Source organism: Lepisma saccharinum, chromosome 3, assembly GCF_977018435.1.
Source record: "Lepisma saccharinum chromosome 3, izLepSacc3.1, whole genome shotgun sequence".
Lineage (NCBI taxonomy): Eukaryota > Metazoa > Arthropoda > Insecta > Zygentoma > Lepismatidae > Lepisma > Lepisma saccharinum.
Window position 1 is genome coordinate 35,669,332 of NC_139231.1, and position 19,502 is coordinate 35,688,833.

A 19,502-nucleotide genomic window follows, 5' to 3' on the forward strand; every position below is an offset into this window, starting at 1 on the left:
GTCAAATCAAAAACCTTCGCTATAAACAGTGTTCGGAGGGAGGGGGGACGCAGGGATGGCAAAATTCTCCTATGCACTGTCTCATTTTCACCACATTACATAAAAAACTACACCTCTCCCACGGTTTCTTTGAACATTCTCACAGACACAATTTTACACTTCAAACGCAGATTAAAACAAAAGAAAAACATAAGTTTCTATGTTAAATAGCATATCTAATTCATGTATAAAGGTGCCGGAGCCTTTGCTTCAAACAAGTCGCACTCTAAAGCGTTTCTCGTTTTGTAATCGAGGGGTTCGATACTCGGTCGAGGCACATAATGGCTTGGATCCCACTCTAAACTGTAGGTCCGGTCCAAGTTAAACTATCAGTGAATAAAACTCGAATATTTACATCAGAAACTCAAAAACACGGTCGAGCAGAATCGGTTTAGCAGAAATTTTCACATAAAAGTGCATCCGAATTTACTAAAAATTTTACCCGTCACTTGAAGCCCCCTCGGTTAGAGTCCTAACCTGGGCATGTTGTGGGCCTTACGAGTGTCCTTTCCTCACGTACCCATTATTCATCCTTGTCGTCGCAATTAGTAAATATCAAAGGAAAGGGACGTAAGTGAAAAACACAATATTTACGTAGCATGTAGAGAATTGTCGTTAACCACTCATTCTCCTCCTGTCACTTGCGATTATTTCTAGCATAATTCAGCTAGCCTATTTGTCAAATCTCTTCCAATGTAAGGTATACATTCGTAACTATTGCAGCACAACTTTTTCAAATGGTCATGCCTTCAACGGGCGGTGAAGTAGAAGCCAATATTAATACATAAAATGGACAATTTGAATTTGGAAACCTAAGTATTATGTATTCAACAAGCAAAAGAAAAACTAGTTCATTTTATTGGTTTATTTTTCTACCAAAGGATGCATTGTTTCAAGCACCAGGTACTGGTACGACGTGGTTGAGTTTCCATGAGGGAATACCTTTCATTATAAATATGCTCTCTGGTTAAATGTAGTCTTAAAAAATTCTTAAAAATCAGACAACTGTTTATTCACGCGAATTCGTTATTGTAATGGTAATTTCGACGCAACGAAAACATCTTTAAGATCTCTGCTAATATGCAGGACGACTACCAACATTATGAAGGTTGGATGTTATGTTACCGCTTACTACATTCTACGCCATGCAGTGCACGCGTTAAGGCTCTGGAAGCAAAGGGAGTCCCGATTTCCATGTTCGAAACAGAGAGCGAGGTGCGGTTCGTTAGGTTATAAATGAGGACGGGTGACAACGTCAAATCCCTTGAAAGATTATTTATTGAATTTTCCCAAACTTTCTTCTCTGATCTCATTGGGTCTTGTAGGCAGGCAGAAAGAAAACAGATCGTCCATCTGGTCTGTCCTTTCCGATTGGGTCAGCCAATTTCTTGGCGAACGAAACTTCTGAACGGATCGCAGCTTTCAACAAGTTTATCACGAAACAATACTCCCAAAAAACCGACCGAACTTAACATTACCAAAACATACATTTTTTGTTCTACATTTATTTTTCAGGGACGGCGCGAACGCAGTCCCAACTAACAAAAATCACACGCCCGAGATATCCACGTTTGGGATATTCGCGGGGGTCAGCCCAACCGAAGTGCAATGGAAGAGCCTCACCCCGGGGGAACCGCCTTGCTGATCACGGTAACCCCTACGCCAGGTAAGTATGCCTCGACCGGAAACCTCTCACACCCTACTCTATCTTCTCAACTAACTCTCATCGAGTGTTTACGCATATCGGAAAGTGTTTCGCAACTTGTCAATTATAACTTATAATTACTATAATTACTTTACACAGACAATATATATACAACTAAATGTGTTCAAGTTATCTTCACAAGTAAACTTTGAACCAACTTTTTAAGGGAGGAAAAGAAGCTACTCCTTGTGCTGCCATCTATTGAGAAACGTTTACTTACTCCAACATTATCCACACTACGTTCAACTTTCACATACGAATGTTGCTGGCTGGCCTTCTCGTTTTCTGTCCCCTTCAGGTTCACGGGGTATACAGTTCAATTATTGCATATCTGAAAATAACCTTCTCCGATTCACGCTCGGAAATAGGACGGGTTCCACTCGTGTGCTCTTGAAGAATGGACATTTTCTTGTCAAAAAAGGAAAGAAAGTGGACTGATATCGACGGGAATGCTTTGGGTTTTCTTCACGCAAGAAATTCCAAATGATGGCTGGAACACAATTTGTCGTTTATCAGAAACGTTAAGGGAGGAAATGCGAGAGGGATGTACCGTACCGAGAAGACCTGACGCGTTCACGTCTTGTCTCGTGAGTGAAGAAGAATATCTATACTCGTTGGAAGATGCCTTCTTGTCTTCAGTTGCATTACCTGTCTCCTCCTCAATCACATCCCAAATTGCACTTGTCGGTTTCATTTCATATCGGGTGTTCCTGATGGCCTACTGCTACCGCTGTACTGCATTCACTTCCAGTGGAGCAACATTCCACTCTGCTTCGGTTCCACTCTAAACTGAACGTCCAGTCCCGATTAGCCTACCGGACAACAAATTCGACTTAAAATTTGAAAAACTTATCGACAACGAAATAATATTTCTCCTTGTGTCTATTACATGCAAAATTGTCAAATCAAAAACCTTCGCTATAAACAGTGTTCGGAGGGAGGGGGGACGCAGGGATGGCAAAATTCTCCTATGCACTGTCTCATTTTCACCACATTACATAAAAAACTACACCTCTCCCACGGTTTCTTTGAACATTCTCACAGACACAATTTTACACTTCAAACGCAGATTAAAACAAAAGAAAAACATAAGTTTCTATGTTAAATAGCATATCTAATTCATGTATAAAGGTGCCGGAGCCTTTGCTTCAAACAAGTCGCACTCTAAAGCGTTTCTCGTTTTGTAATCGTGGGGTTCGATACTCGGTCGAGGCACATAATGGCTTGGATCCCACTCTAAACTGTAGGTCCGGTCCAAGCTAAACTATCTGTGAATAAAACTCAAATATTTACATCAGAAACTCAAAAACACGGTCGAGCAGAATCGGTTTAGCAGAAATTTTCACATAAAAGTGCATCCGAATTTACTAAAAATTTTACCCGTCACTTGAAGCCCCCTCGGTTAGAGTCCTAACCTGGGCATGTTGTGGGCCTTACGAGTGTCCTTTCCTCACGTACCCATTATTCATCCTTGTCGTCGCAATTAGTAAATATCAAAGGAAAGGGACGTAAATGAAAAACACAATATTTACGTAGCATGTAGAGAATTGTCGTTAACCACTCATTCTCCTCCTGTCACTTGCGATTATTTCTAGCATAATTCAGCTAGCCTATTTGTCAAATCTCTTCCAATGTAAGGTATACATTCGTAACTATTGCAGCACAACTTTTTCAAATGGTCATGCCTTCAACGGCCGGTGAAGTACAAGCCAATATTAATACATAAAATGGACAATTTGAATTTGGAAACCTAAGTATTATGTATTCAACAAGCAAGAAAAACTAGTTCATTTTATTGGTTTATTTTTCTACCAAAGGATGCATTGTTTCAAGCACCAGGTACTGGTACGACGTGGTTGAGTTTCCATGAGGGAATACCTTTCATTATAAATATGCTCTCTGGTTAAATGTAGTCTTAAAAAATTCTTAAAAATCAGACAACTGTTTATTCACGCGAATTCGTTATTGTAATGGTAATTTCGACGCAACGAAAACATCTTTAAGATCTCTGCTAATATGCAGGACGACTACCAACATTATGAAGGTTGGATGTTATGTTACCGCTTACTACATTCTACGCCATGCAGTGCACGCGTTAAGGCTCTGGAAGCAAAGGGAGTCCCGATTTCCATGTTCGAAACAGAGAGCGAGGTGCGGTTCGTTAGGTTCCAAATGAGGACGGGTGACAACGTCAAATCCCTTGAAAGATTATTTATTGAATTTTCCCAAACTTTCTTCTCTGATCTCATTGGGTCTTGTAGGCAGGCAGAAAGAAAACAGATCGTCCATCTGGTCTGTCCTTTCCGATTGGGTCAGCCAATTTCTTGGCGAACGAAACTTCTGAACGGATCGCAGCTTTCAACAAGTTTATCACGAAACAATACTCCCAAAAAAACGACCGAACTTAACATTACCAAAACATACATTTTTTGTTCTACATTTATTTTTCAGGGACGGCGCGAACGCAGTCCCAACTAACAAAAATTACACGCCCGAGATATCCACGTTTGGGATATTCGCGGGGGTCAGCCCAACCCAAGTGCAATGGAAGAGCCTCACCCCGGGGGAACCGCCTTGCTGATCACGGTAACCCCTACGCCAGGTAAGTATGCCTCGACCGGAAACCTCTCACACCCTACTCTATCTTCTCAACTAACTCTCATCGAGTGTTTACGCATATCGGTAAGTGTTTCGCAACTTGTCAATTATAACTTATAATTACTATAATTACTTTACACAGACAATATATATACAACTAAATGTGTTCAAGTTATCTTCACAAGTAAACTTTGAACCAACTTTTTAAGGGAGGAAAAGAAGCTACTCCTTGTGCTGCCATCTATTGAGAAACGTTTACTTACTCCAACATTATCCACACTACGTTCAACTTTCACATACGAATGTTGCTGGCTGGCCTTCTCGTTTTCTGTCCCCTTCAGGTTCACGGGGTATACAGTTCAATTATTGCATATCTGAAAATAACCTTCTCCGATTCACGCTCGGAAATAGGACGGGTTCCACTCGTGTGCTCTTGAAGAATGGACATTTTCTTGTCAAAAAAGGAAAGAAAGTGGACTGATATCGACGGGAATGCTTTGGGTTTTCTTCACGCAAGAAATTCCAAATGATGGCTGGAACACAATTTGTCGTTTATCAGAAACGTTAAGGGAGGAAATGCGAGAGGGATGTACCGTACCGAGAAGACCTGACGCGTTCACGTCTTGTCTCGTGAGTGAAGAAGAATATCTATACTCGTTGGAAGATGCCTTCTTGTCTTCAGTTGCATTACCTGTCTCCTCCTCAATCACATCCCAAATTGCACTTGTCGGTTTCATTTCATATCGGGTGTTCCTGATGGCCTACTGCTACCGCTGTACTGCATTCACTTCCAGTGGAGCAACATTCCACTCTGCTTCGGTTCCACTCTAAACTGAACGTCCAGTCCCGATTAGCCTACCGGACAACAAATTCGACTTAAAATTTGAAAAACTTATCGACAACGAAATAATATTTCTCCTTGTGTCTATTACATGCAAAATTGTCAAATCAAAAACCTTCGCTATAAACAGTGTTCGGAGGGAGGGGGGACGCAGGGATGGCAAAATTCTCCTATGCACTGTCTCATTTTCACCACATTACATAAAAAACTACACCTCTCCCACGGTTTCTTTGAACATTCTCACAGACACAATTTTACACTTCAAACGCAGATTAAAACAAAAGAAAAACATAAGTTTCTATGTTAAATAGCATATCTAATTCATGTATAAAGGTGCCGGAGCCTTTGCTTCAAACAAGTCGCACTCTAAAGCGTTTCTCGTTTTGTAATCGAGGGGTTCGATACTCGGTCGAGGCACATAATGGCTTGGATCCCACTCTAAACTGTAGGTCCGGTCCAAGCTAAACTATCTGTGAATAAAACTCAAATATTTACATCAGAAACTCAAAAACACGGTCGAGCAGAATCGGTTTAGCAGAAATTTTCACATAAAAGTGTATCCGAATTTACTAAAAATTTTACCCGTCACTTGAAGCCCCCTCGGTTAGAGTCCTAACCTGGGCATGTTGTGGGCCTTACGAGTGTCCTTTCATCACGTACCCATTATTCATCCTTGTCGTCGCAATTAGTAAATATCAAAGGAAAGGGACGTAAATGAAAAACACAATATTTACGTAGCATGTAGAGAATTGTCGTTAACCACTCATTCTCCTCCTGTCACTTGCGATTATTTCTAGCATAATTCAGCTAGCCTATTTGTCAAATCTCTTCCAATGTAAGGTATACATTCGTAACTATTGCAGCACAACTTTTTCAAATGGTCATGCCTTCAACGGGCGGTGAAGTAGAAGCCAATATTAATACATAAAATGGACAATTTGAATTTGGAAACCTAAGTATTATGTATTCAACAAGCAAGAAAAACTAGTTCATTTTATTGGTTTAGTTTTCTACCAAAGGATGCATTGTTTCAAGCACCAGGTACTGGTACGACGTGGTTGAGTTTCCATGAGGGAATACCTTTCATTATAAATATGCTCTCTGGTTAAATGTAGTCTTAAAAAATTCTTAAAAATCAGACAACTGTTTATTCACGCGAATTCGTTATTGTAATGGTAATTTCGACGCAACGAAAACATCTTTAAGATCTCTGCTAATATGCAGGACGACTACCAACATTATGAAGGTTGGATGTTATGTTACCGCTTACTACATTCTACGCCATGCAGTGCACGCGTTAAGGCTCTGGAAGCAAAGGGAGTCCCGATTTCCATGTTCGAAACAGAGAGCGAGGTGCGGTTCGTTAGGTTCCAAATGAGGACGGGTGACAACGTCAAATCCCTTGAAAGATTATTTATTGAATTTTCCCAAACTTTCTTCTCTGATCTCATTGGGTCTTGTAGGCAGGCAGAAAGAAAACAGATCGTCCATCTGGTCTGTCCTTTCCGATTGGGTCAGCCAATTTCTTGGCGAACGAAACTTCTGAACGGATCGCAGCTTTCAAGAAGTTTATCACGAAACAATACTCCCAAAAAAACGACCGAACTTAACATTACCAAAACATACATTTTTTGTTCTACATTTATTTTTCAGGGACGGCGCGAACGCAGTCCCAACTAACAAAAATTACACGCCCGAGATATCCACGTTTGGGATATTCGCGGGGGTCAGCCCAACCCAAGTGCAATGGAAGAGCCTCACCCCGGGGGAACCGCCTTGCTGATCACGGTAACCCCTACGCCAGGTAAGTATGCCTCGACCGAAAACCTCTCACACCCTACTCTATCTTCTCAACTAACTCTCATCGAGTGTTTACGCATATCGGAAAGTGTTTCGCAACTTGTCAATTATAACTTATAATTACTATAATTACTTTACACAGACAATATATATACAACTAAATGTGTTCAAGTTATCTTCACAAGTAAACTTTGAACCAACTTTTTAAGGGAGGAAAAGAAGCTACTCCTTGTGCTGCCATCTATTGAGAAACGTTTACTTACTCCAACATTATCCACACTACGTTCAACTTTCACATACGAATGTTGCTGGCTGGCCTTCTCGTTTTCTGTCCCCTTCAGGTTCACGGGGTATACAGTTCAATTATTGCATATCTGAAAATAACCTTCTCCGATTCACGCTCGGAAATAGGACGGGTTCCACTCGTGTGCTCTTGAAGAATGGACATTTTCTTGTCAAAAAAGGAAAGAAAGTGGACTGATATCGACGGGAATGCTTTGGGTTTTCTTCACGCAAGAAATTCCAAATGATGGCTGGAACACAATTTGTCGTTTATCAGAAACGTTAAGGGAGGAAATGCGAGAGGGATGTACCGTACCGAGAAGACCTGACGCGTTCACGTCTTGTCCCGTGAGTGAAGAAGAATATCTATACTCGTTGGAAGATGCCTTCTTGTCTTCAGTTGCATTACCTGTCTCCTCCTCAATCACATCCCAAATTGCACTTGTCGGTTTCAATTCATATCGGGTGTTCCTGATGGCCTACTGCTACCGCTGTACTGCATTCACTTCCAGTGGAGCAACATTCCACTCTGCTTCGGTTCCACTCTAAACTGAACGTCCAGTCCCGATTAGCCTACCTACCAGACAACAAATTCGACTTAAAATTTGAAAAACTTATCGACAACGAAATAATATTTCTCCTTGTGTCTATTACATGCAAAATTGTCAAATCAAAAACCTTCGCTATAAACAGTGTTCGGTGGGAGGGGGGACGCAGGGATGGCAAAATTCTCCTATGCACTGTCTCATTTTCACCACATTACATAAAAAACTACACCTCTCCCACGGTTTCTTTGAACATTCTCACAGACACAATTTTACACTTCAAACGCAGATTAAAACAAAAGAAAAACATAAGTTTCTATGTTAAATAACATATCTAATTCATGTATAAAAGTGCCGGAGCCTTTGCTTCAAACAAGTCGCACTCTAAAGCGTTTCTCGTTTTGTATCGTGGGGTTCGATACTCGGTCGAGGCACATAATGGCTTGGATCCCACTCTAAACTGTAGGTCCGGTCCAAGCTAAACTATCTGTGAATAAAACTCAAATATTTACATCAGAAACTCAAAAACACGGTCGAGCAGAATCGGTTTAGCAGAAATTTTCACATAAAAGTGTATCCGAATTTACTAAAAATTTTACCCGTCACTTGAAGCCCCCTCGGTTAGAGTCCTAACCTGGGCATGTTGTGGGCCTTACGAGTGTCCTTTCATCACGTACCCATTATTCATCCTTGTCGTCGCAATTAGTAAATATCAAAGGAAAGGGACGTAAATGAAAAACACAATATTTACGTAGCATGTAGAGAATTGTCGTTAACCACTCATTCTCCTCCTGTCACTTGCGATTATTTCTAGCATAATTCAGCTAGCCTATTTGTCAAATCTCTTCCAATGTAAGGTATACATTCGTAACTATTGCAGCACAACTTTTTCAAATGGTCATGCCTTCAACGGGCGGTGAAGTAGAAGCCAATATTAATACATAAAATGGACAATTTGAATTTGGAAACCTAAGTATTATGTATTCAACAAGCAAGAAAAACTAGTTCATTTTATTGGTTTATTTTTCTACCAAAGGATGCATTGTTTCAAGCACCAGGTACTGGTACGACGTGGTTGAGTTTCCATGAGGGAATACCTTTCATTATAAATATGCTCTCTGGTTAAATGTAGTCTTAAAAAATTCTTAAAAATCAGACAACTGTTTATTCACGCGAATTCGTTATTGTAATGGTAATTTCGACGCAACGAAAACATCTTTAAGATCTCTGCTAATATGCAGGACGACTACCAACATTATGAAGGTTGGATGTTATGTTACCGCTTACTACATTCTACGCCATGCAGTGCACGCGTTAAGGCTCTGGAAGCAAAGGGAGTCCCGATTTCCATGTTCGAAACAGAGAGCGAGGTGCGGTTCGTTAGGTTCCAAATGAGGACGGGTGACAACGTCAAATCCCTTGAAAGATTATTTATTGAATTTTCCCAAACTTTCTTCTCTGATCTCATTGGGTCTTGTAGGCAGGCAGAAAGAAAACAGATCGTCCATCTGGTCTGTCCTTTCCGATTGGGTCAGCCAATTTCTTGGCGAACGAAACTTCTGAACGGATCGCAGCTTTCAACAAGTTTATCACGAAACAATACTCCCAAAAAACCGACCGAACTTAACATTACCAAAACATACATTTTTTGTTCTACATTTATTTTTCAGGGACGGCGCGAACGCAGTCCCAACTAACAAAAATTACACGCCCGAGATATCCACGTTTGGGATATTCGCGGGGGTCAGCCCAACCGAAGTGCAATGGAAGAGCCTCACCCCGGGGGAACCGCCTTGCTGATCACGGTAACCCCTACGCCAGGTAAGTATGCCTCGACCGGAAACCTCTCACACCCTACTCTATCTTCTCAACTAACTCTCATCGAGTGTTTACGCATATCGGAAAGTGTTTCGCAACTTGTCAATTATAACTTATAATTACTATAATTACTTTACACAGACAATATATATATACAACTAAATGTGTTCAAGTTATCTTCACAAGTAAACTTTGAACCAACTTTTTAAGGGAGGAAAAGAAGCTACTCCTTGTGCTGCCATCTATTGAGAAACGTTTACTTACTCCAACATTATCCACACTACGTTCAACTTTCACATACGAATGTTGCTGGCTGGCCTTCTCGTTTTCTGTCCCCTTCAGGTTCACGGGGTATACAGTTCAATTATTGCATATCTGAAAATAACCTTCTCCGATTCACGCTCGGAAATAGGACGGGTTCCACTCGTGTGCTCTTGAAGAATGGACATTTTCTTGTCAAAAAAGGAAAGAAAGTGGACTGATATCGACGGGAATGCTTTGGGTTTTCTTCACGCAAGAAATTCCAAATGATGGCTGGAACACAATTTGTCGTTTATCAGAAACGTTAAGGGAGGAAATGCGAGAGGGATGTACCGTACCGAGAAGACCTGACGCGTTCACGTCTTGTCCCGTGAGTGAAGAAGAATATCTATACTCGTTGGAAGATGCCTTCTTGTCTTCAGTTGCATTACCTGTCTCCTCCTCAATCACATCCCAAATTGCACTTGTCGGTTTCATTTCATATCGGGTGTTCCTGATGGCCTACTGCTACCGCTGTACTGCATTCACTTCCAGTGGAGCAACATTCCACTCTGCTTCGGTTCCACTCTAAACTGAACGTCCAGTCCCGATTAGCCTACCTACCAGACAACAAATTCGACTTAAAATTTGAAAAACTTATCGACAACGAAATAATATTTCTCCTTGTGTCTATTACATGCAAAATTGTCAAATCAAAAACCTTCGCTATAAACAGTGTTCGGTGGGAGGGGGGACGCAGGGATGGCAAAATTCTCCTATGCACTGTCTCATTTTCACCACATTACATAAAAAACTACACCTCTCCCACGGTTTCTTTGAACATTCTCACAGACACAATTTTACACTTGAAACGCAGATTAAAACAAAAGAAAAACATAAGTTTCTATGTTAAATAGCATATCTAATTCATGTATAAAGGTGCCGGAGCCTTTGCTTCAAACAAGTCGCACTCTAAAGCGTTTCTCGTTTTGTAATCGTGGGGTTCGATACTCGGTCGAGGCACATAATGGCTTGGATCCCACTCTAAACTGTAGGTCCGGTCCAAGCTAAACTATCTGTGAATAAAACTCCAATATTTACATCAGAAACTCAAAAACACGGTCGAGCAGAATCGGTTTAGCAGAAATTTTCACATAAAAGTGTATCCGAATTTACTAAAAATTTTACCCGTCACTTGAAGCCCCCTCGGTTAGAGTCCTAACCTGGACATGTTGTGGGCCTTACGAGTGTCCTTTCATCACGTACCCATTATTCATCCTTGTCGTCGCAATTAGTAAATATCAAAGGAAAGGGACGTAAATGAAAAACACAATATTTACGTAGCATGTAGAGAATTGTCGTTAACCACTCATTCTCCTCCTGTCACTTGCGATTATTTCTAGCATAATTCAGCTAGCCTATTTGTCAAATCTCTTCCAATGTAAGGTATACATTCGTAACTATTGCAGCACAACTTTTTCAAATGGTCATGCCTTCAACGGGCGGTGAAGTAGAAGCCTTTATTAATACATAAAATGGACAATTTGAATTTGGAAACCTAAGTATTATGTATTCAACAAGCAAGAAAACTAGTTCATTTTATTGGTTTATTTTTCTACCAAAGGATGCATTGTTTCAAGCACCAGGTACTGGTACGACGTGGTTGAGTTTCCATGAGGGAATACCTTTCATTATAAATATGCTCTCTGGTTAAATGTAGTCTTAAAAAATTCTTAAAAATCAGACAACTGTTTATTCACGCGAATTCGTTATTGTAATGGTAATTTCGACGCAACGAAAACATCTTTAAGATCTCTGCTAATATGCAGGACGACTACCAACATTATGAAGGTTGGATGTTATGTTACCGCTTACTACATTCTACGCCATGCAGTGCACGCGTTAAGGCTCTGGAAGCAAAGGGAGTCCCGATTTCCATGTTCGAAACAGAGAGCGAGGTGCGGTTCGTTAGGTTCCAAATGAGGACGGGTGACAACGTCAAATCCCTTGAAAGATTATTTATTGAATTTTCCCAAACTTTCTTCTCTGATCTCATTGGGTCTTGTAGGCAGGCAGAAAGAAAACAGATCGTCCATCTGGTCTGTCCTTTCCGATTGGGTCAGCCAATTTCTTGGCGAACGAAACTTCTGAACGGATCGCAGCTTTCAACAAGTTTATCACGAAACAATACTCCCAAAAAAACGACCGAACTTAACATTACCAAAACATACATTTTTTGTTCTACATTTATTTTTCAGGGACGGCGCGAACGCAGTCCCAACTAACAAAAATTACACGCCCGAGATATCCACGTTTGGGATATTCGCGGGGGTCAGCCCAAACGAAGTGCAATGGAAGAGCCTCGCCCCGGGGGAACCGCCTTGCTGATCACGGTAACCCCTACGCCAGGTAAGTATGCCTCGACCGGAAACCTCTCACACCCTACTCTATCTTCTCAACTAACTCTCATCGAGTGTTTACGCATATCGGAAAGTGTTTCGCAACTTGTCAATTATAACTTATAATTACTATAATTACTTTACACAGACAATATATATACAACTAAATGTGTTCAAGTTATCTTCACAAGTAAACTTTGAACCAACTTGTTAAGGGAGGAAAAGAAGCTACTCCTTGTGCTGCCATCTATTGAGAAACGTTTACTTACTCCAACATTATCCACACTACGTTCAACTTTCACATACGAATGTTGCTGGCTGGCCTTCTCGTTTTCTGTCCCCTTCAGGTTCACGGGGTATACAGTTCAATTATTGCATATCTGAAAATAACCTTCTCCGATTCACGCTCGGAAATAGGACGGGTTCCACTCGTGTGCTCTTGAAGAATAGACATTTTCTTGTCAAAAAAGGAAAGAAAGTGGACTGATATCGACGGGAATGCTTTGGGTTTTCTTCACGCAAGAAATTCCAAATGATGGCTGGAACACAATTTGTCGTTTATCAGAAACGTTAAGGGAGGAAATGCGAGAGGGATGTACCGTACCGAGAAGACCTGACGCGTTCACGTCTTGTCTCGTGAGTGAAGAAGAATATCTATACTCGTTGGAAGATGCCTTCTTGTCTTCAGTTGCATTACCTGTCTCCTCCTCAATCACATCCCAAATTGCACTTGTCGGTTTCATTTCATATCGGGTGTTCCTGATGGCCTACTGCTACCGCTGTACTGCATTCACTTCCAGTGGAGCAACATTCCACTCTGCTTCGGTTCCACTCTAAACTGAACGTCCAGTCCCGATTAGCCTACCGGACAACAAATTCGACTTAAAATTTGAAAAACTTATCGACAACGAAATAATATTTCTCCTTGTGTCTATTACATGCAAAATTGTCAAATCAAAAACCTTCGCTATAAACAGTGTTCGGAGGGAGGGGGGACGCAGGGATGGCAAAATTCTCCTATGCACTGTCTCATTTTCACCACATTACATAAAAAACTACACCTCTCCCACGGTTTCTTTGAACATTCTCACAGACACAATTTTACACTTCAAACGCAGATTAAAACAAAAGAAAAACATAAGTTTCTATGTTAAATAGCATATCTAATTCATGTATAAAGGTGCCGGAGCCTTTGCTTCAAACAAGTCGCACTCTAAAGCGTTTCTCGTTTTGTAATCGAGGGGTTCGATACTCGGTCGAGGCACATAATGGCTTGGATCCCACTCTAAACTGTAGGTCCGGTCCAAGTTAAACTATCTGTAAATAAAACTCGAATATTTACATCAGAAACTCAAAAACACGGTCGAGCAGAATCGGTTTAGCAGAAATTTTCACATAAAAGTGCATCCGAATTTACTAAAAATTTTACCCGTCACTTGAAGCCCCCTCGGTTAGAGTCCTAACCTGGGCATGTTGTGGGCCTTACGAGTGTCCTTTCGTCACGTACCCATTATTCATCCTTGTCGTCGCAATTAGTAAATATCAAAGGAAAGGGACGTACATGAAAAACACAATATTTACGTAGCATGTAGAGAATTGTCGTTAACCACTCATTCTCCTCCTGTCACTTGCGATTATTTCTAGCATAATTCAGCTAGCCTATTTGTCAAATCTCTTCCAATGTAAGGTATACATTCGTAACTATTGCAGCACAACTTTTTCAAATGGTCATGCCTTCAACGGCCGGTGAAGTACAAGCCAATATTAATACATAAAATGGACAATTTGAATTTGGAAACCTAAGTATTATGTATTCAACAAGCAAGAAAAACTAGTTCATTTTATTGGTTTATTTTTCTACCAAAGGATGCATTGTTTCAAGCACCAGGTACTGGTACGACGTGGTTGAGTTTCCATGAGGGAATACCTTTCATTATAAATATGCTCTCTGGTTAAATGTAGTCTTAAAAAAATTCTTAAAAATCAGACAACTGTTTATTCACGCGAATTCGCTATTGTAATGGTAATTTCGACGCAACGAAAACATCTTTAAGATCTCTGCTAATATGCAGGACGACTACCAACATTATGAAGGTTGGATGTTATGTTACCGCTTACTACATTCTACGCCATGCAGTGCACGCGTTAAGGCTCTGGAAGCAAAGGGAGTCCCGATTTCCATGTTCGAAACAGAGAGCGAGGTGCGGTTCGTTAGGTTCCAAATGAGGACGGGTGACAACGTCAAATCCCTTGAAAGATTATTTATTGAATTTTCCCAAACTTTCTTCTCTGATCTCATTGGGTCTTGTAGGCAGGCAGAAAGAAAACAGATCGTCCATCTGGTCTGTCCTTTCCGATTGGGTCAGCCAATTTCTTGGCGAACGAAACTTCTGAACGGATCGCAGCTTTCAACAAGTTTATCACGAAACAATACTCCCAAAAAAACGACCGAACTTAACATTACCAAAACATACATTTTTTGTTCTACATTTATTTTTCAGGGACGGCGCGAACGCAGTCCCAACTAACAAAAATTACACGCCCGAGATATCCACGTTTGGGATATTCGCGGGGGTCAGCCCAACCGAAGTGCAATGGAAGAGCCTCACCCCGGGGGAACCGCCTTGCTGATCACGGTAACCCCTACGCCAGGTAAGTATGCCTCGACCGGAAACCTCTCACACCCTACTCTATCTTCTCAACTAACTCTCATCGAGTGTTTACGCATATCGGAAAGTGTTTCGCAACTTGTCAATTATAACTTATAATTACTATAATTACTTTACACAGACAATATATATACAACTAAATGTGTTCAAGTTATCTTCACAAGTAAACTTTGAACCAACTTTTTAAGGGAGGAAAAGAAGCTACTCCTTGTGCTGCCATCTATTGAGAAACGTTTACTTACTCCAACATTATCCACACTACGTTCAACTTTCACATACGAATGTTGCTGGCTGGCCTTCTCGTTTTCTGTCCCCTTCAGGTTCACGGGGTATACAGTTCAATTATTGCATATCTGAAAATAACCTTCTCCGATTCACGCTCGGAAATAGGACGGGTTCCACTCGTGTGCTCTTGAAGAATGGACATTTTCTTGTCAAAAAAGGAAAGAAAGTGGACTGATATCGACGGGAATGCTTTGGGTTTTCTTCACGCAAGAAATTCCAAATGATGGCTGGAACACAATTTGTCGTTTATCAGAAACGTTAAGGGAGGAAATGCGAGAGGGATGTACCGTACCGAGAAGACCTGACGCGTTCACGTCTTGTCTCGTGAGTGAAGAAGAATATCTATACTCGTTGGAAGATGCCTTCTTGTCTTCAGTTGCATTACCTGTCTCCTCCTCAATCACATCCCAAATTGCACTTGTCGGTTTCATTTCATATCGGGTGTTCCTGATGGCCTACTGCTACCGCTGTACTGCATTCACTTCCAGTGGAGCAACATTCCACTCTGCTTCGGTTCCACTCTAAACTGAACGTCCAGTCCCGATTAGCCTACCTACCAGACAACAAATTCGACTTAAAATTTGAAAAACTTATCGACAACGAAATAATATTTCTCCTTGTGTCTATTACATGCAAAATTGTCAAATCAAAAACCTTCGCTATGAACAGTGTTCGGTGGGAGGGGGGACGCAAGGATGGCAAAATTCTCCTATGCACTGTCTCATTTTCACCACATTACATAAAAAACTACACCTCTCCCACGGTTTCTTTGAACATTCTCCCAGACACAATTTTACATTTGAAACGCAGATTAAAACAAAAGAAAAACCTAAGTTTCTATGTTAAATAGCATATCTAATTCATGTATAAAGGTGCCGGAGCCTTTGCTTCAAACAAGTCGCACTCTAAAGCGTTTCTCGTTTTGTAATCGTGGGGTTCGATACTCGGTCGAGGCACATAATGGCTTGGATCCCACTCTAAACTGTAGGTCCGGTCCAAGCTAAACTATCTGTGAATAGAACTCAAATATTTACATCAGAAACTCAAAAACACGGTCGAGCAGAATCGGTTTAGCAGAAATTTTCACATAAAAGTGTATCCGAATTTACTAAAAATTTTACCCGTCACTTGAAGCCCCCTCGGTTAGAGTCCTAACCTGGGCATGTTGTGGGCCTTACGAGTGTCCTTTCATCACGTACCCATTATTCATCCTTGTCGTCGCAATTAGTAAATATCAAAGGAAAGGGACGTAAATGAAAAACACAATATTTACGTAGCATGTAGAGAATTGTCGTTAACCACTCATTCTCCTCCTGTCACTTGCGATTATTTCTAGCATAATTCAGCTAGCCTATTTGTCAAATCTCTTCCAATGTAAGGTATACATTCGTAACTATTGCAGCACAACTTTTTCAAATGGTCATGCCTTCAACGGGCGGTGAAGTAGAAGCCAATATTAATACATAAAATGGACAATTTGAATTTGGAAACCTAAGTATTATGTATTCAACAAGCAAGAAAAACTAGTTCATTTTATTGGTTTATTTTTCTACCAAAGGATGCATTGTTTCAAGCACCAGGTACTGGTACGACGTGGTTGAGTTTCCATGAGGGAATACCTTTCATTATAAATATGCTCTCTGGTTAAATGTAGTCTTAAAAAATTCTTGAAAATCAGACAACTGTTTATTCACGCGAATTCGTTATTGTAATGGTAATTTCGACGCAACGAAAACATCTTTAAGATCTCTGCTAATATGCAGGACGACTACCAACATTATGAAGGTTGGATGTTATGTTACCGCTTACTACATTCTACGCCATGCAGTGCACGCGTTAAGGCTCTGGAAGCAAAGGGAGTCCCGATTTCCATGTTCGAAACAGAGAGCGAGGTGCGGTTCGTTAGGTTCCAAATGAGGACGGGTGACAACGTCAAATCCCTTGAAAGATTATTTATTGAATTTTCCCAAACTTTCTTCTCTGATCTCATTGGGTCTTGTAGGCAGGCAGAAAGAAAACAGATCGTCCATCTGGTCTGTCCTTTCCGATTGGGTCAGCCAATTTCTTGGCGAACGAAACTTCTGAACGGATCGCAGCTTTCAACAAGTTTATCACGAAACAATACTCCCAAAAAAACGACCGAACTTAACATTACCAAAACATACATTTTTTGTTCTACATTTATTTTTCAGGGACGGCGCGAACGCAGTCCCAACTAACAAAAATTACACGCCCGAGATATCCAAATTTGGGATATTCGCGGGGGTCAGCCCAACCGAAGTGCAATGGAAGAGCCTCGCCCCGGGGGAACCGCCTTGCTGATCACGGTAACCCCTACGCCAGGTAAGTATGCCTCGACCGGAAACCTCTCACACCCTACTCTATCTTCTCAACTAACTCTCATCGAGTGTTTACGCATATCGGAAAGTGTTTCGCAACTTGTCAATTATAACTTATAATTACTATAATTACTTTACACAGACAATATATATACAACTAAATGTGTTCAAGTTATCTTCACAAGTAAACTTTGAACCAACTTGTTAAGGGAGGAAAAGAAGCTACTCCTTGTTCTGCCATCTATTGAGAAACGTTTACTTACTCCAACATTATCCACACTACGTTCAACTTTCACATACGAATGTTGCTGGCTGGCCTTCTCGTTTTCTGTCCCCTTCAGGTTCACGGGGTATACAGTTCAATTATTGCATATCTGAAAATAACCTTCTCCGATTCAAGCTCGGAAATAGGACGGGTTCCACTCGTGTGCTCTTGAAGAATAGACATTTTCTTGTCAAAAAAGGAAAGAAAGTGGACTGATATCGACGGGAATGCTTTGGGTTTTCTTCACGCAAGAAATTCCAAATGATGGCTGGAACACAATTTGTCGTTTATCAGAAACGTTAAGGGAGGAAATGCGAGAGGGATGTACCGTACCGAGAAGACCTGACGCGTTCACGTCTTGTCTCGTGAGTGAAGAAGAATATCTATACTCGTTGGAAGATGCCTTCTTGTCTTCAGTTGCATTACCTGTCTCCTCCTCAATCACATCCCAAATTGCACTTGTCGGTTTCATTTCATATCGGGTGTTCCTGATGGCCTACTGCTACCGCTGTACTGCATTCACTTCCAGTGGAGCAACATTCCACTCTGCTTCGGTTCCACTCTAAACTGAACGTCCAGTCCCGATTAGCCTACCGGACAACAAATTCGACTTAAAATTTGAAAAACTTATCGACAACGAAATAATATTTCTCCTTGTGTCTATTACATGCAAAATTGTCAAATCAAAAACCTTCGCTATAAACAGTGTTCGGAGGGAGGGGGGACGCAGGGATGGCAAAATTCTCCTATGCACTGTCTCATTTTCACCACATTACATAAAAAACTACACCTCTCCCACGGTTTCTTTGAACATTCTCACAGACACAATTTTACACTTCAAACGCAGATTAAAACAAAAGAAAAACATAAGTTTCTATGTTAAATAGCATATCTAATTCATGTATAAAGGTGCCGGAGCCTTTGCTTCAAACAAGTCGCACTCTAAAGCGTTTCTCGTTTTGTAATCGAGGGGTTCGATACTCGGTCGAGGCACATAATGGCTTGGATTCCACTCTAAACTGTAGGTCCGGTCCAAGTTAAACTATCTGTGAATAAAACTCGAATATTTACATCAGAAACTCAAAAACACGGTCGAGCAGAATCGGTTTAGCAGAAATTTTCACATAAAAGTGCATCCGAATTTACTAAAAATTTTACCCGTCACTTGAAGCCCCCTCGGTTAGAGTCCTAACCTGGGCATGTTGTGGGCCTTACGAGTGTCCTTTCATCCCGTACCCATTATTCATCCTTGTCGTCGCAATTAGTAAATATCAAAGGAAAGGGACGTAAATGAAAAACACAATATTTACGTAGCATGTAGAGAATTGTCGTTAACCACTCATTCTCCTCCTGTCACTTGCGATTATTTCTAGCATAATTCAGCTAGCCTATTTGTCAAATCTCTTCCAATGTAAGGTATACATTCGTAACTATTGCAGCACAACTTTTTCAAATGGTCATGCCTTCAACGGGCGGTGAAGTAGAAGCCAATATTAATACATAAAATGGACAATTTGAATTTGGAAACCTAAGTATTATGTATTCAACAAGCAAGAAAAACTAGTTCATTTTATTGGTTTATTTTTCTACCAAAGGATGCATTGTTTCAAGCACCAGGTACTGGTACGACGTGGTTGAGTTTCCATGAGGGAATACCTTTCATTATAAATATGCTCT

At 40.8% G+C, this 19,502-nt stretch overlaps 1 protein-coding gene and 7 non-coding genes across 8 annotated transcripts in view; all 8 read right to left on the bottom strand.

The window, feature by feature from the left end:
- LOC145984974 (von Willebrand factor A domain-containing protein 8-like) overlaps window positions 1-19,502 on the bottom strand; it is a 443,428-nt gene that overhangs the window by 306,450 nt on the left and 117,476 nt on the right. The gene's annotated exons all lie outside the window — the stretch shown is intronic.
- Window positions 1,552-1,713, bottom strand: LOC145986040 (U1 spliceosomal RNA). The gene has a single exon (XR_014441487.1). It is a non-coding gene; the product is annotated as a U1 spliceosomal RNA (small nuclear RNA).
- Window positions 4,193-4,354, bottom strand: LOC145986134 (U1 spliceosomal RNA). Its single transcript, XR_014441566.1, has one exon. It is a non-coding gene; the product is annotated as a U1 spliceosomal RNA (small nuclear RNA).
- Window positions 6,834-6,995, bottom strand: LOC145986135 (U1 spliceosomal RNA). The gene has a single exon (XR_014441567.1). It is a non-coding gene; the product is annotated as a U1 spliceosomal RNA (small nuclear RNA).
- LOC145986120 (U1 spliceosomal RNA) lies at window positions 9,478-9,639 on the bottom strand. The gene has a single exon (XR_014441553.1). It is a non-coding gene; the product is annotated as a U1 spliceosomal RNA (small nuclear RNA).
- Window positions 12,124-12,285, bottom strand: LOC145986053 (U1 spliceosomal RNA). Its single transcript, XR_014441499.1, has one exon. It is a non-coding gene; the product is annotated as a U1 spliceosomal RNA (small nuclear RNA).
- LOC145986121 (U1 spliceosomal RNA) lies at window positions 14,766-14,927 on the bottom strand. The gene has a single exon (XR_014441554.1). It is a non-coding gene; the product is annotated as a U1 spliceosomal RNA (small nuclear RNA).
- LOC145986142 (U1 spliceosomal RNA) lies at window positions 17,411-17,572 on the bottom strand. The gene has a single exon (XR_014441573.1). It is a non-coding gene; the product is annotated as a U1 spliceosomal RNA (small nuclear RNA).